Genomic DNA, 12698 nt, shown 5'->3' on the forward strand with positions numbered 1-12698 from the left:
AAATACAAAAAAATAAGATTCCAAGATTCCTGCCCAAGGATGTTCTAAAGCCAACTCTATCCATCTCAAGGGAGTTTGTTGCTAAATTCTTAGTATGAGCATTTAGACTTTGGTCATCTAAGAAATACCATATATCAAGGTTTGATTGATTGTCTTATTTCAAGATTTAAGGAAATGCTGGAGAAAATGTTACTAGTGCAGATTAAATGGAAAAATGGAATGAGTGTACATTTTTTCTGGAGAGTTGGATATTAATTATTGTATCATTTAATCCTCAACTACCCAAGGAACAAAGTGCTATTAATATCCCCATTTTACAGGTGAAGAAACTGAGCCAAATGGTTGTTAAGTGACCTGAGAATAAAAGCAAAAATAACATTTGACCTTGGTCCCTAGCCCTCACTTTCTTACAGTGTTGGACTAGAAGACTTAGTTCTCAAAGAGTGAACTTTAGGGAACTTGTGATAACCCCACTTCTTAATAAATTCTCCTCATCCAGTTTAAAGATTAGGAAACTGAGTTCAGAAAACCTAAAGGATTACACAAGGTCATGAACCCAATAAGTGGCAGGCAGAGCTCAGATCCTGCCTGAACTATGGACTCATCTAAACAGAGAATTGCCTTTTTTGTTTATAGAAGACATGGACTTTGGCGACTACCATGAACTCTTTTGAACCTGACAGGAAGTTCTGAGCAGGTTTATTTTTTAAAAAAGATTTATCTGTGTCCCTCATCCAGGACTGCTACCGTTTAATTCCTGCTAATTAGTTTCACACAGAAGTATGATAAGTAATGCAAGGACAAGAAATTGTGTCATGGATTCTGGAGGGAGCTCATTTTGAATCAACCTGATCATTATTATCAGAGAGATATACGCTCATGTGCAGGCATGATGAGGAGTCAGTGAAATTCCATTTAGATCAGAGCTCTCCCAGGTGCTCCCATTTTGTGATAAAATGACTGGGCAAGATAAAACTCTGCTTTATTCCAATTTGTTCTATGCTGATGTCAAGTTCGAAAGTAATTGTAAAAGGAGTTGAATCATTATCAGAACTTTATATAGCTTTTCAATGCAAGCACAGCCATAATCAGAGCTTCTATAGAGTTATATGTCATTTGGATGTGCCATCTACTTTGACCATCAGAAGTATCCTATGGTTTCCTGGGAAGGGGCTTGGACTTCGAATCAAAAGAACTAATTTCTAATCCATCTTGCGCTGATGACTCCCTTTGTGACCTTGGTCAAGTCCCTTTTCTTATCCAGGGTTTCTATTCTGTACATGTCAAAGAAACTTGTTGTACTCATTGACTTCCAAGTTCCCATCAAGCACTGGTCCAGTGATTCTATAACTCCTTTTAGAACTATACAGTTTGCCAAGATTTTTGTGGGCATTGCTTTCTTTCATTCTCATAAGAATTCTATGAGGTGAGTAAGGCAAGTATTACTTCATTTTTCAAATGTAAAATCCTCAGATCCTGAGTGGTTCAATTACTTGTACAGATATGTACAATCAGGCAATGGTGGGGCATGATTTCTGTTCGAGTCTTTTTAACTCCATATAAGTTTTTTTTCTACCAAAAAACCCTTCTGAGGCATTGGTATTTCCATAGTTATCAGGTTCTAGCATTGGACTGAATCGAAATGAATTGAATAAATCTAAATCGAAAGTCCATAACTATGAGGTCAAATTTCCAAGGAAGTACATATCTTCTTTAATTCAGTTAATTTTTTTGTGTATTAATTAGGTATTTTTTAGGTTTTTTTAAAAGGCAAATGGGGTTAAGTGGCTTGCCCAAGGCCACAAAGATAGATAATTATTAAGTGCCTGAGACCATATTTGAACCCAGGTCTTCCTGACTCCAGAGCCAGTGCTCTATCATTTCCACCACCAAGCCACCCCTAATTAGGTATTTTTAAAATATGTTTTAAAATAAATGCTGAATTTTCAGTTATTAATTATCTATTTTTTAAAACTATTCTTAATACTGATATTGATTTGTCTTCTATTGTCTTTTGCAGATAATGCATCGCCTTTTTTATCTTTACACATTTTAAATTTTAGTTTTATTTAATGGAATGTACAAGCATTTCTATAGCATTGTATAATTTTTTAAATGAATGAAAATGAAACCGACAATCTATTATTTACAGCTTATTTCTTTTAAATATATAACAATTTTCATGTAAATTTATTTTCTTTCCCTCCACATTTCATACATACATATTATATGTAGATATAGATATAAGTACATATATATGTAAATATATATATGTAAAATAATTCCATACCTCTTTATATTTATCTGTTCTTCTCTGGATACAGGTAGATTATTTTTCATTCATAGTCCTTTGCATTTAAGTTTTTTAATAGGTTTTTTTAATGCTTAAGTAAGGTATTTATAATTATGCAAAAAGAGAAAAATAGAAATGGAGAGAACTCACTGATCACATCCTGAAAGAGATTCCAAAATGAAAATTCTTGGGAATATTTTAGCAAAATTCCACTGTTTCCAGGTGAAGGAGAAAATATTGCCATCAGTTACAAAAACAATTCTAATATCATGATACCATAGTCAGAATAATATAAGATTGAGCAGCTTCTAAATCAAAGCACCAAAGGGCTTGAAGTATGAAATCCCTTATGGCAAAAGAGCTAGGATTACAAGTAAGATTGACCTGCACAACAAAAGAAAAATTAATTCTTCAGGAGAGAAATGGATTTGTAAGGAAATAGAGGACTTTGAATCATTCCTGATGAAAAGTCAAGAGTTAGTAGAAATTTTGACTATAAAATACAAGACTCAAGAGAGGCATTTAAAAAGGAAAGAAAAATCATTAGGGATTCAATAAAGTTATACATTTTCCATTCCATCATGGATTCCATATTTCTAACTCCTAAGAACTTTTCATTATTATGGCAATTGTAAGGAATATACATAGGCAGAGGGCATGGGTATGAGTTTAATGTGATGAAATGACATAAAAAAATAAAATTAGTCAGAATGAAAAACACACTGGGAGAAAGAGGAAGGGAAAGTTAGATCTGGATAAAATTTCACATAAAAGAGATACAAAAGAGTTTTTAGTGGAGAAAAAGATGGGGGGGAATAAGGGGAAGTGCTTGGATCTTCCTCTCACTGGAATTGGCTCAAAGAAGAAATAGTTTTCTATCTCCTTAAAAAGAACTAATGTAATCTGAATGCAGATGAAGCCCACTTTTTTAAAAAAGTTAATTTTTCTTCTTTTATGTTGAGTTTTGCATTTTTTCCATGACATAACAAATATAGAAATGTGTACTGTGTGACAACATATCCATTACCTATGTCACATTGCTTACTTTCCCAATGCAGGTTGGGGGAAGAGGAACTCAAATTTTGGAATACAAAAAAATGTTTCAATGAATAATAAATTGTTTTTGTACACCATTGGGAAAATAAAATATTAAATTTAAAAATGAAGTGAATGAAAGAGGATAGAAGAAAATTAAGAAGAAATCATAGACAAGAAATAGAAAAGTTTTGAAAGAAACAGAATTTATCATAAACATATCTTAACTGTTTGGTACAAAACAACAATGGATAGTTCCACAGAACATCCAGATTAGAACGGAATCCCTGCTCTGCTCCTGGGATCAGAGTCACATAGCTATGTCTCCAGAAGTTTTTTTCTTGCTCAATACACAGATAAGCTCTATGTGGATAGTTCCACTGAGCATCCTCCTTTGTGTTCTCCAGTGAGGGTGGCCATACTCTTCTTAATGCTTAAATTTAGAATGAACAGAGCTTTAATTCAAATAGGTCTTGGCTTTCCTAGCACTAATGCTTGCTCCAGCTGAGGTCTTTGCATTCAGTCTAGTAAAATTCTAGAAACCAGGGGAGCTATCTTGGTCCAGGCTAGGACTTTTCGCAAGCAATGAATGTCAAACCTGAAGTTGATCAGTTGTTTTACTCTCCATGTGAATAAAAGTTATATCTCATTACTGGTGTCCTAGAAGCACCATAGGATGTGCAGTGGCAAAGAACTGTCAGATTCTCTGTAATTCATAGGCTTACTGCCAGGTTCCAAGCTACTAGCTTTTTCTTCTCTTTTTATGTTTCCAATCCCTAATTTTAATCTTGTGGGACAAAATGGTTAAACTGGAGTCCAGAAGGATTGAGTTCACATATTTATTGTGTGACCTTTTAAAAGTCAATTATCCTCTGAGTGCTCTCAGAAAATCTAGGGCAACAGCTATAGAGAATGTAATAATCTAAATTAATATAGAAAATCTTTCAATAAAGAAACTTTTTGTGGATCAGGGAGATGTGGATTATCAAATTCTGCTGTGCAGCTTCTTTCCTGTGTATTGTTGGAAAAGTTGCTGCTTAAATGGCTCAGTAGTCCTTGCACTACTTACTTCAGAATTGTTGTGAGAACTGAAGGAAATAATGCCTATAAACAGCTTAGAAAACCACAAAGTGCTAGCAAAAGTGGCACAGTGGAAATAGCACTGGCCCTGGAGTCAAGAGGACCTGAGTTCAAATTTAATCTCAGATGCTTAATAATAACCTAGCTGTATGACCTTGGGCAAGCACTTTTATCCCACTGCCTAGCAAGCAAGAAAGAAAGAAAATAAAAGGTGTGATAGAATCCTAGTTAGAATTGGACAAGAATTTGGAAGTCATTGAGTAAATTGGCTTAATTTGACATATGAGAAACTGAAGTCCTAATTTAGGACAAATGACTTGACCAAGGTCACATAGGGAATCATCCCCAGTAGAGAATGAATTAGAGACCAGTCTACTAACTCCAAGTCTAGGTCACTAATCAGAATGCTGTCACCTCCTTTTGTGCACTGTTGACCTCAAAGAATACTTGTAATGTTCAAAAGAGTTGGTCTACACAAATACACCATAAAGTACTAAAATTAAACTTGTGTATGAATTTTAAATCTATATTAAATTCTGATAATGATGAACCTCTTTTCATTATTAGCACCAAATTAAACTTCAGATTAGAACAAGTTGGATTCAAGAAGAATTCCATCTTGATTAGAACGCTCTTCAAGGTTTGGTGGTTTGATTGACCCCAGTGCCACTGTATCTCTCAATATTGATATGAACAGTTCAGCTAGAGGTAAACTATTCATAGTTCATCAACAGACAATGTTGTAGATACTTTGTACATTACTTTACTGGTCCCCTTCATTTGATTTTGCATCACTTTGTACAAGTCTTTCTGCCTTTTTCCTGAAGGTTGCCAGATCATCATTTCTTCCTGTAAAATAGAATTGCATTACTGAATTGACTTTCTGATATTTATTATTATGGAAAATGCCATATAGGGAGATGCATGCCTGATGAACAGCTTTTAGTACCATCATGGTGTGGAGCAAAAAGGATTCCATTTAGGTGTTGAAGTCCTTTACATGCTCATATTGGAAGAAAAAATGGCAATGGGGTCATCAAATCCCCAAACCTTGCAGAGTGCAAAGGACTCACAAAGAAAAATGCTGTCCATAGTCAGATAAAGAATTGATAGACTCTGAACTTAAATTGAAGCATATTTATCCAGTTTTTTTTTTTTGCAAGGCAAATGTGGTTAAGTGGCTTGCCCAAGGCCCCACGGCTAGGTAATTATTAAATGTCTGAGGCCGGATCTGAACCCAGGTACTCCTGACTCTAAGGCCGGTACTCTATCCACTATGCTACCTAGCCACCCCAGAAGCATATTTTTCATTTATTTTATTATTTTTCTTGGGGTTACTCTTTTTTGATCTGTTTCTTCTTTCACAACTGTAACTAATATAGAAATATATTTTACTTGGTAGCATATGTTTTTCTTATATCAAATTGTCCATAATTTTCAGATGATGGGAAGGTGAAAGAAAAATCTGGAATTAAAAATCTTATAAAAATGAATGCTAAGGGGTGGCTAGGTGGCGCAGTGGATAGAGCATCGGCCTTGGAGTCAGGAGTACCTGGGTTCAGATCCGGCCTCAGACACTTAATAATTACCTAGCCGTGTGGTCTTGGGCAAGCCACTGAACCCCATTGCCTTGAAAAATCTAAAAAAAAATGAATGCTAAAAATTGTCTTGACATGTGGTTGAGAAAAAATGCAAGATTTTTTTATAATGTAATTGAGGAAAATAAAATAGTATTTTTAAAAAGTGAGCTTCATCCAAAATGCAGGTTATTATTTCTTGTTCTTGCATCATTCATCTGTTTGGAACCAATTAACAGGAATTAAGTAATCACAGTGCTGGAATAGATAAGTTACAAAGAAATTTAAATCTGCTCCAAAGTTCATGCCAAGTTCAAAAGAGTACATGAGTGACCACCAAGGTCCTTGGCCCCTGTAATACAAAGAAAAAAGTTCATCTCAACTTTGGTGGATCCAGAGTTCAGGTAGGAACTATTTTTACCTGCTACTTATTAAGTGTATGACCTCGTGCAAACCAATCGCTGTGCTCCGAATCTCTGTACTAGGAGAGGGCAGGGAAGATGGAATGTCACAAAATCATACTCTTGTCCCAGGACTGGTAAATTGCTTTCTGTGTGGTTGGAAGTTTTAGTAGATTGATACTGGACTTAATTATTGTTAGTCCAATGGTCAGTTATTTAGGTTTAAAGTAAATGAACTACTGGTACCCCAAAGGATAGGATACCTCCTCTGGTTATTCCACTTCAGGTTTCAAATTGAGCTAAAGATTAGAACAGAATCCCTGCTCTGCTCCTGGGATCAGAGTCATATAGCTATGCCTCCAGAACTTTTTTCTTGCTCAATACACAGATAAGCTCTATGTTCATGACCACGCCCTCCACCCAGGATCTTTGACGTGGAACCAGATACAAGATGATAGTAATGGCTTATGTTGATACTCTGTGATGATTCAGATATCCCCTGGAATCTCTTTTGTTCCTGGTGATTCCTACACTTGTGCCTTATCTTGGTCTTATTCCTGCCCTGGAAATAGTTCACAAGACTGGTCCAAAGACATAAGATAATACAAGGGAGCTTCCATTTCCCGGACATCTGCTGAAGAACTTTCTTCCTAAAGCAAAAAAACAGGTTGACTCAAACTACTGTTAATTTCATCTTTCCAGAGGTAAAGGAACCAACATAAAAAATAATCATTCATAGTCTTCTTCTTAATAAAGAGAAGGGGTTAGCTGGGATAAAATTGATGAGAAGTCTGAGGGGAAGTGACAGCTTCTCTTTCAGACAGGGAAAGAAAAGGAGATTGTCTGACATGAAACCAGGTCCTAGATCCATTTGAGAAAAACAGATCTCAGATGATTCAGAGTGAAGAAAGGATTGATTCTTGCGAGCAGTTAGGTGGCATAAATTATAGAGCACTCACCCTGGAGCCAGGCGGTCCTTAGTTCAAATTTGGCCTCTGACACTTGATATTTACCAGCTGTGTGATCTTAGGCAAGTCACTTAACCCCATTGCCTTGAAAAACAAACAAAAACAAACAAACAAACAAACAAACAAGAAAGGATGGATTCCAAAACCAATATTCTATAGAGGCTATCAGCACATGAGGAATGGAGATGTGCAATTAATAAAACAGTAAAGAAGCAAAAGACAACTATTCCAATGAGAAGGAAAATTGGAACTTATCTGAAGAGACCAATGCTGATGCACTGGGGACACATCAAGCAAACTGGCTTTGAAAAGTAATACAGAGAAAACTGTCCATTCATATTCTTTGACCATTTATCCTGCTGGTAATGGTTAAAATCAACCCTAATTACACTATCTCTGAATTTAAGTCACTTTACGCAGATGAACTACACTATGGGTTCTGAAAACTTGGCAGTAAAATTTCACAGAAGAAAATAAATGGAATGGACAAAATGAAGACTATTGAGCTTCATTCAATTCTTGGGAAATATTGAGAATGAATCAATAAAAAAGTTATTGGGTAAGCATCAAGGGGTGTAATAATCACAAATAGCCACAATATCTTTATCTAAAACAGATCATGCTAGGCTACCCACTTGCCCTTCTTCGACAAAAATGTGGAAGGTGGTAGAATAGCAGAAGACTTGGGCTTTTGTTATGATTTTAAAAAGAAATATACCAAAAGTGGAAGTAGGAAGTAGTAAAGTCAAGTAGCAAAGAATGGGTCTAAAAACAAGGGACAGTTTTGTAAAAGTATCTTCATGAGTGCTGAAGCTTAGAATCATCTAAAACAGAGAAAATGAGAACAACAAAGAGTTTAGTACTTGAAAGTTGCATTTGGGAGAAAAATAGAACAACCTAGGAATAGCTTACATGCTTAATGTTCATGGAACAATAAGAGTAACAATAGAGAGAAGGTTGAGCTGGTCCTTTCTTAATTGCCTATGGTTTTCTCTGACAAAGAGAATGACCCATGCCCTAAACTGACATGCACATAATGACTGAGAGGTGATGCTCAAGTTGAGTAAGGAATGGGTAAAAAGAAATCTGATTTTCCTTGATAATCTTAATACAATTTAGTTTTAATGGAAAAAAAAAATCTTTCTTGTTCCCTTCCACCTCAAATCTCCAGCTTCTACAGAAAACAACCTTGCTACCAATATGCATTAAAGCAAATGAAATTCCCACATTGACTATTTCCACAAAATTGTGTCTCTGGGTCTATCAGCTCTTTATCCGGAGGAGGATTGCACCTGAAATTGTGGTTTGTCACTAAGTTGATAAAAATTCTTGTTTTTCAAAGTTTGTTGTTTTTATTCCATAAATTTTTCTTGTTTTTTTTTTCACTGGCATTTAGACTAGTTCTGAACTTCCTTTGTTTCTGTGAGGCATGCTCTCTCTCTCCTCACTTATAACATGAGATATGATTTTCCCCCAAATTACCCACTCATGCTTTAAAACCTATCAATTTTATGGAACAAATTAGATTAGGACATTCAATAATTTTGTCAGTAGCCTTTAGAAAAAGAATAATTTGATAAATCTAAATGAAGTGCAATTTTAAATATGGCAAATTGTTAGGAAGTACATAAATGGCCAATAAATGGAGACTGAGTCTACAGAGCTGGTCTGCTACACATTCTGGGGCCCAGGCTACAGAACAGACCAAACCTCTATGCCTCAGGGAGCAAGGACCAGGCTTTTTCTGGTCCTTGCTCCTAATGTACAATTCATGTGACAACTTGTCACAACTCTTGTCAGAGGACAAAAACGGACATGGAAAGTCTTGCAGCTTGTAAATCATTGGGAAATGGTATCATTTTGGGTATTCTGGCTACTTTGCAGGGAAGAGATCAAATAGACGCATTCTCAAATCAAGTTATGCTCACCACGCTTCTTAAGGGATCAATAATGTTGCAACAAATTCTAGTTTTTCGAACATGTCTTGTGTTAGAACCGACTGTGCTGTAATGTGCCATCATTCTCCAGTGAGTGAGCACTCCTTTACCTGCCAGCTCCTGCCACATAAAAAGAAGTGCTCTAAATATTTTTGCATATATTTCTTCTAGAGCTTTCTTTGATCACCCCGAGTATAGTTCAATTAAAATTATTGGTGAGCCCAAGATATGAATCATTTCCTAACGTTGGGTGCAGAGTTGCAAGTTACTTTCCAATATGGCTGACCAGCTAATAATTGACATGCTTCCTCCAAAGCTGTTCAAGTCCATGCATTATTCATTTTTGTCTGTTTTTACTTGGAACATAGACTTGTGTCACTGTAGCATTATACAATTTGCCTTGGAGTCAAACAAAAGTCAAACTAGCAACAAATCTCCTGTCAATGTCTTGTGTGTATTAAATGCTTTATTAAAGTTTATTGACTGGGGAGGCTAGGTGGCGCAGTGGATAGAACACCAGCCCTGGAGTCAGGAGGACCTGAGTTCAAATCTAACCTCAAACACTTGATATGTACCTAGCTGTGAGGCCTTGGGAAAGCCACTTAATCCCACTTGCTTTGCAAAAAAAAAAAAAAAAAAAAAAAAACCTTAAAAAAAAGTTTGACTGATGGACTAAAGACTTGTATTATGCAATTAACAGCATGTCTAATGACTGACTGGGTGGTTTAGAGAGGGATATTTGGGAAACTTGGAGATTAGATGTTTCTCTGAGGTAAGAATCCTTTCAATGCAACCTACTGAAGGGGAGTTTCCTTCCAAATGATAAGGAGCATAGTCATAGAAATAAGGAAATTTGAAAAAGGGAAAGATCTGGGAGTAAAGATACTGAGTTCACATTTGGCCATGTTGTTATTGAGTTTGCAATATATAATGGTTAATTAGTGTTTTAAGACTGATGTTCAAGGTAGAGACCAGGACTTGAAAGAAACCCATGCACAAATACATATATGCACATTTTATCATCTATATGTGTATGTCATCTGCATAGAGGTGATGTTTAACCCCTGAGAACTGATGAAGTTGCCAAGGCAGAGATAATGTCATGGGAGAAGTGGAGAGAGCCTTGGAAAACTATACGGGAGACAAAGGATCAGTCTGATAGGTAAAGAACTACGAGAGGGTTACATCACCTAGAGAGGAGAAAATATACTAAAAGAGAGCATAGTCATCAGTATAGAAAGCAGTAGGGAAAGAAGAAAATATCACCAGACCTGGTTAAAAGAAAATTAGTGTACAGCATTCATTCCTATTAAAAACCCTATAAAGCATAGGAATACATGGAGTTTTCCTTAAAATAATAATTAGAAGGGCAGCTAGGTGACAGAGTGGATAAAGCACTGGCCCTGGAATCAGAAGTACATGAGTTCAAATCTGGACTCAGTCACTTAATAATTCTAGCTGTGCGGCCTTGGGCAAGCCACTTAACCCCCATTGCCTTGCAAAAAATCCCTAAAAAAATTAAAAATTAAAATAATAAGAAACAAGTATCTAAATTCATCAACAAACAATATATGTAATAGGAAGCTAAATGATTCTCAATAAAATCAGGAGTGAAACAAGGATGCATTTTATCATCACTCTTATTCAATATTGTTATAGAGATGTTAACAAGAAATAAAAGAAAAAGAAATTGAAGGAATTAAAATAAGAGGAAACAAAACTCACTCTTTGCAGATGATATGATCATATACTTAGAAAATTTTAGAAATTCAATTTAAAAACTACTTGATACAGTTAAAAACTTTAGCAAAATTTCAGGATAGGAAATAAACCCAGAGAAATCTACAACATTCCTTTATATTGTCATCAAACTCAGCACCATTCTACATATGAAGGATTTGTTTTCCTCAGAGAGCTTTCTTATCTCCTTTTCTATCTATATAATTCTGCTTTTTAAAGCATTCTTCTCCTCAATATCTTTGTGAACTTTTTTTATCCCTTTTACCTTTGCTGGTGTTTTTTTTTTTTTTGCAAGGCAAATGGGTTTAAGTGGCTTGCCCAAGGCCACACAGCTAGGTAATTTTTAAGTGTCTGAGACCGGATTTGAACCCAGGTACTCCTGACTCCAGGGCCAGTGCTTTACCCACCACACCACCTAACCGCCCTTTTGCTGGTTTTTAACATGTTTTTTTCTTCAGTATTTTTTTTTGGAAATCCTTGGCAAAGCTGCTGACTTCATTTTCACATTTTTCCCTCATCTCGTTCATTTCTTTTCCCAATTTTTCTTCTACCTCCCTTACTTGATTTTTCAAAAAAAAATTTGAGTTCTGTTATAGCCTGAGCCCATCTTCTATATTTCTTGTGTTCTTGAGAGACAAAAGCTTGGACTTTCTCATCTTCAGATTGAGTATGTAGATCCTCCATGGCACCAAAGTAATTGTATAGGTTCAGTTTCTTTTTTTTCTGTTTACTCACTTCACCCAGCCTGTACCTGGTTTGGGGGTGCTTCCTGAGAATTTGAGTTTTATTGGGACTACCCTAACAAGGATCTCAGTGTGTGAAACTCTGACTGATCTCTTGGCCTGTGAATGATCTTAAAGTCACCCCTCTTCCCTGGAGACTGTGAGGGAGGGGGTCCCTGCTCTATGGGAGGCCTAGACTGCCACCAGGATCTGAATGTGGTCACAGCCCCAGTCCTGTTCCAGGGACAGATAGCAGTTCTCAGCAGTTTCCCTTCACTCCCCTACCTTCCCTGGGCTGAGCACTCAGGACACAGTTGCCTGGAGGCTCCTGCTGGACTGCTCCATGGGCCTGTTTCTGTTTCCTGGGAATTGGGCAGCACTGAGTGTGGGCTTAGGCTACACAGAATGGTGCAGCAGCAATGAGGGCCTCGGTTTCACCCTCATTGTGGCAGAAGTCTCCCTGCTGATCTTTCAAGTTGTGCTTGGTGCTCCCTGGGGTACAGGTCAGGAAAATGCTTCTGCCGCCAAGTCCAAGTGCCCACTCTCCCAAGCTCCCTGAAGTTGTTTCAGGGAGGCTGAAGCTCCTTACCTCCAGTGTGGTCCTGCTTCTCCAATCCCGTGGAATACAGGTTCCCACTATTTTCCAGGTTACCTTGGGCTCGAGAATAGCTTCACTGGATCTTTCTGTGGGTTCTGTCTCTGAAAAATTTAGTTAGAATCAAAATTTTAAGGTTTGTGAAATATTTTGAAGAAAGCAGCTAAGAGAGGGTCTTATCCTGCTGCCATCTTGGATCCACCCCCTAACTTTTGACATTGTTATTCCCTTTTTAGTTTGAGTTTTCATCTTCATTGTCACCATAGTAACTTTCTGTGGCCAGAAAGTTTTTGCTTTTACTGGCTTATTTTTTTCTAGCTTATTTTTGACTTTTAACTTTAAGTTAAATT

Source organism: Macrotis lagotis, chromosome 4 (genome assembly GCF_037893015.1).
Source record: "Macrotis lagotis isolate mMagLag1 chromosome 4, bilby.v1.9.chrom.fasta, whole genome shotgun sequence".
Lineage (NCBI taxonomy): Eukaryota > Metazoa > Chordata > Mammalia > Peramelemorphia > Peramelidae > Macrotis > Macrotis lagotis.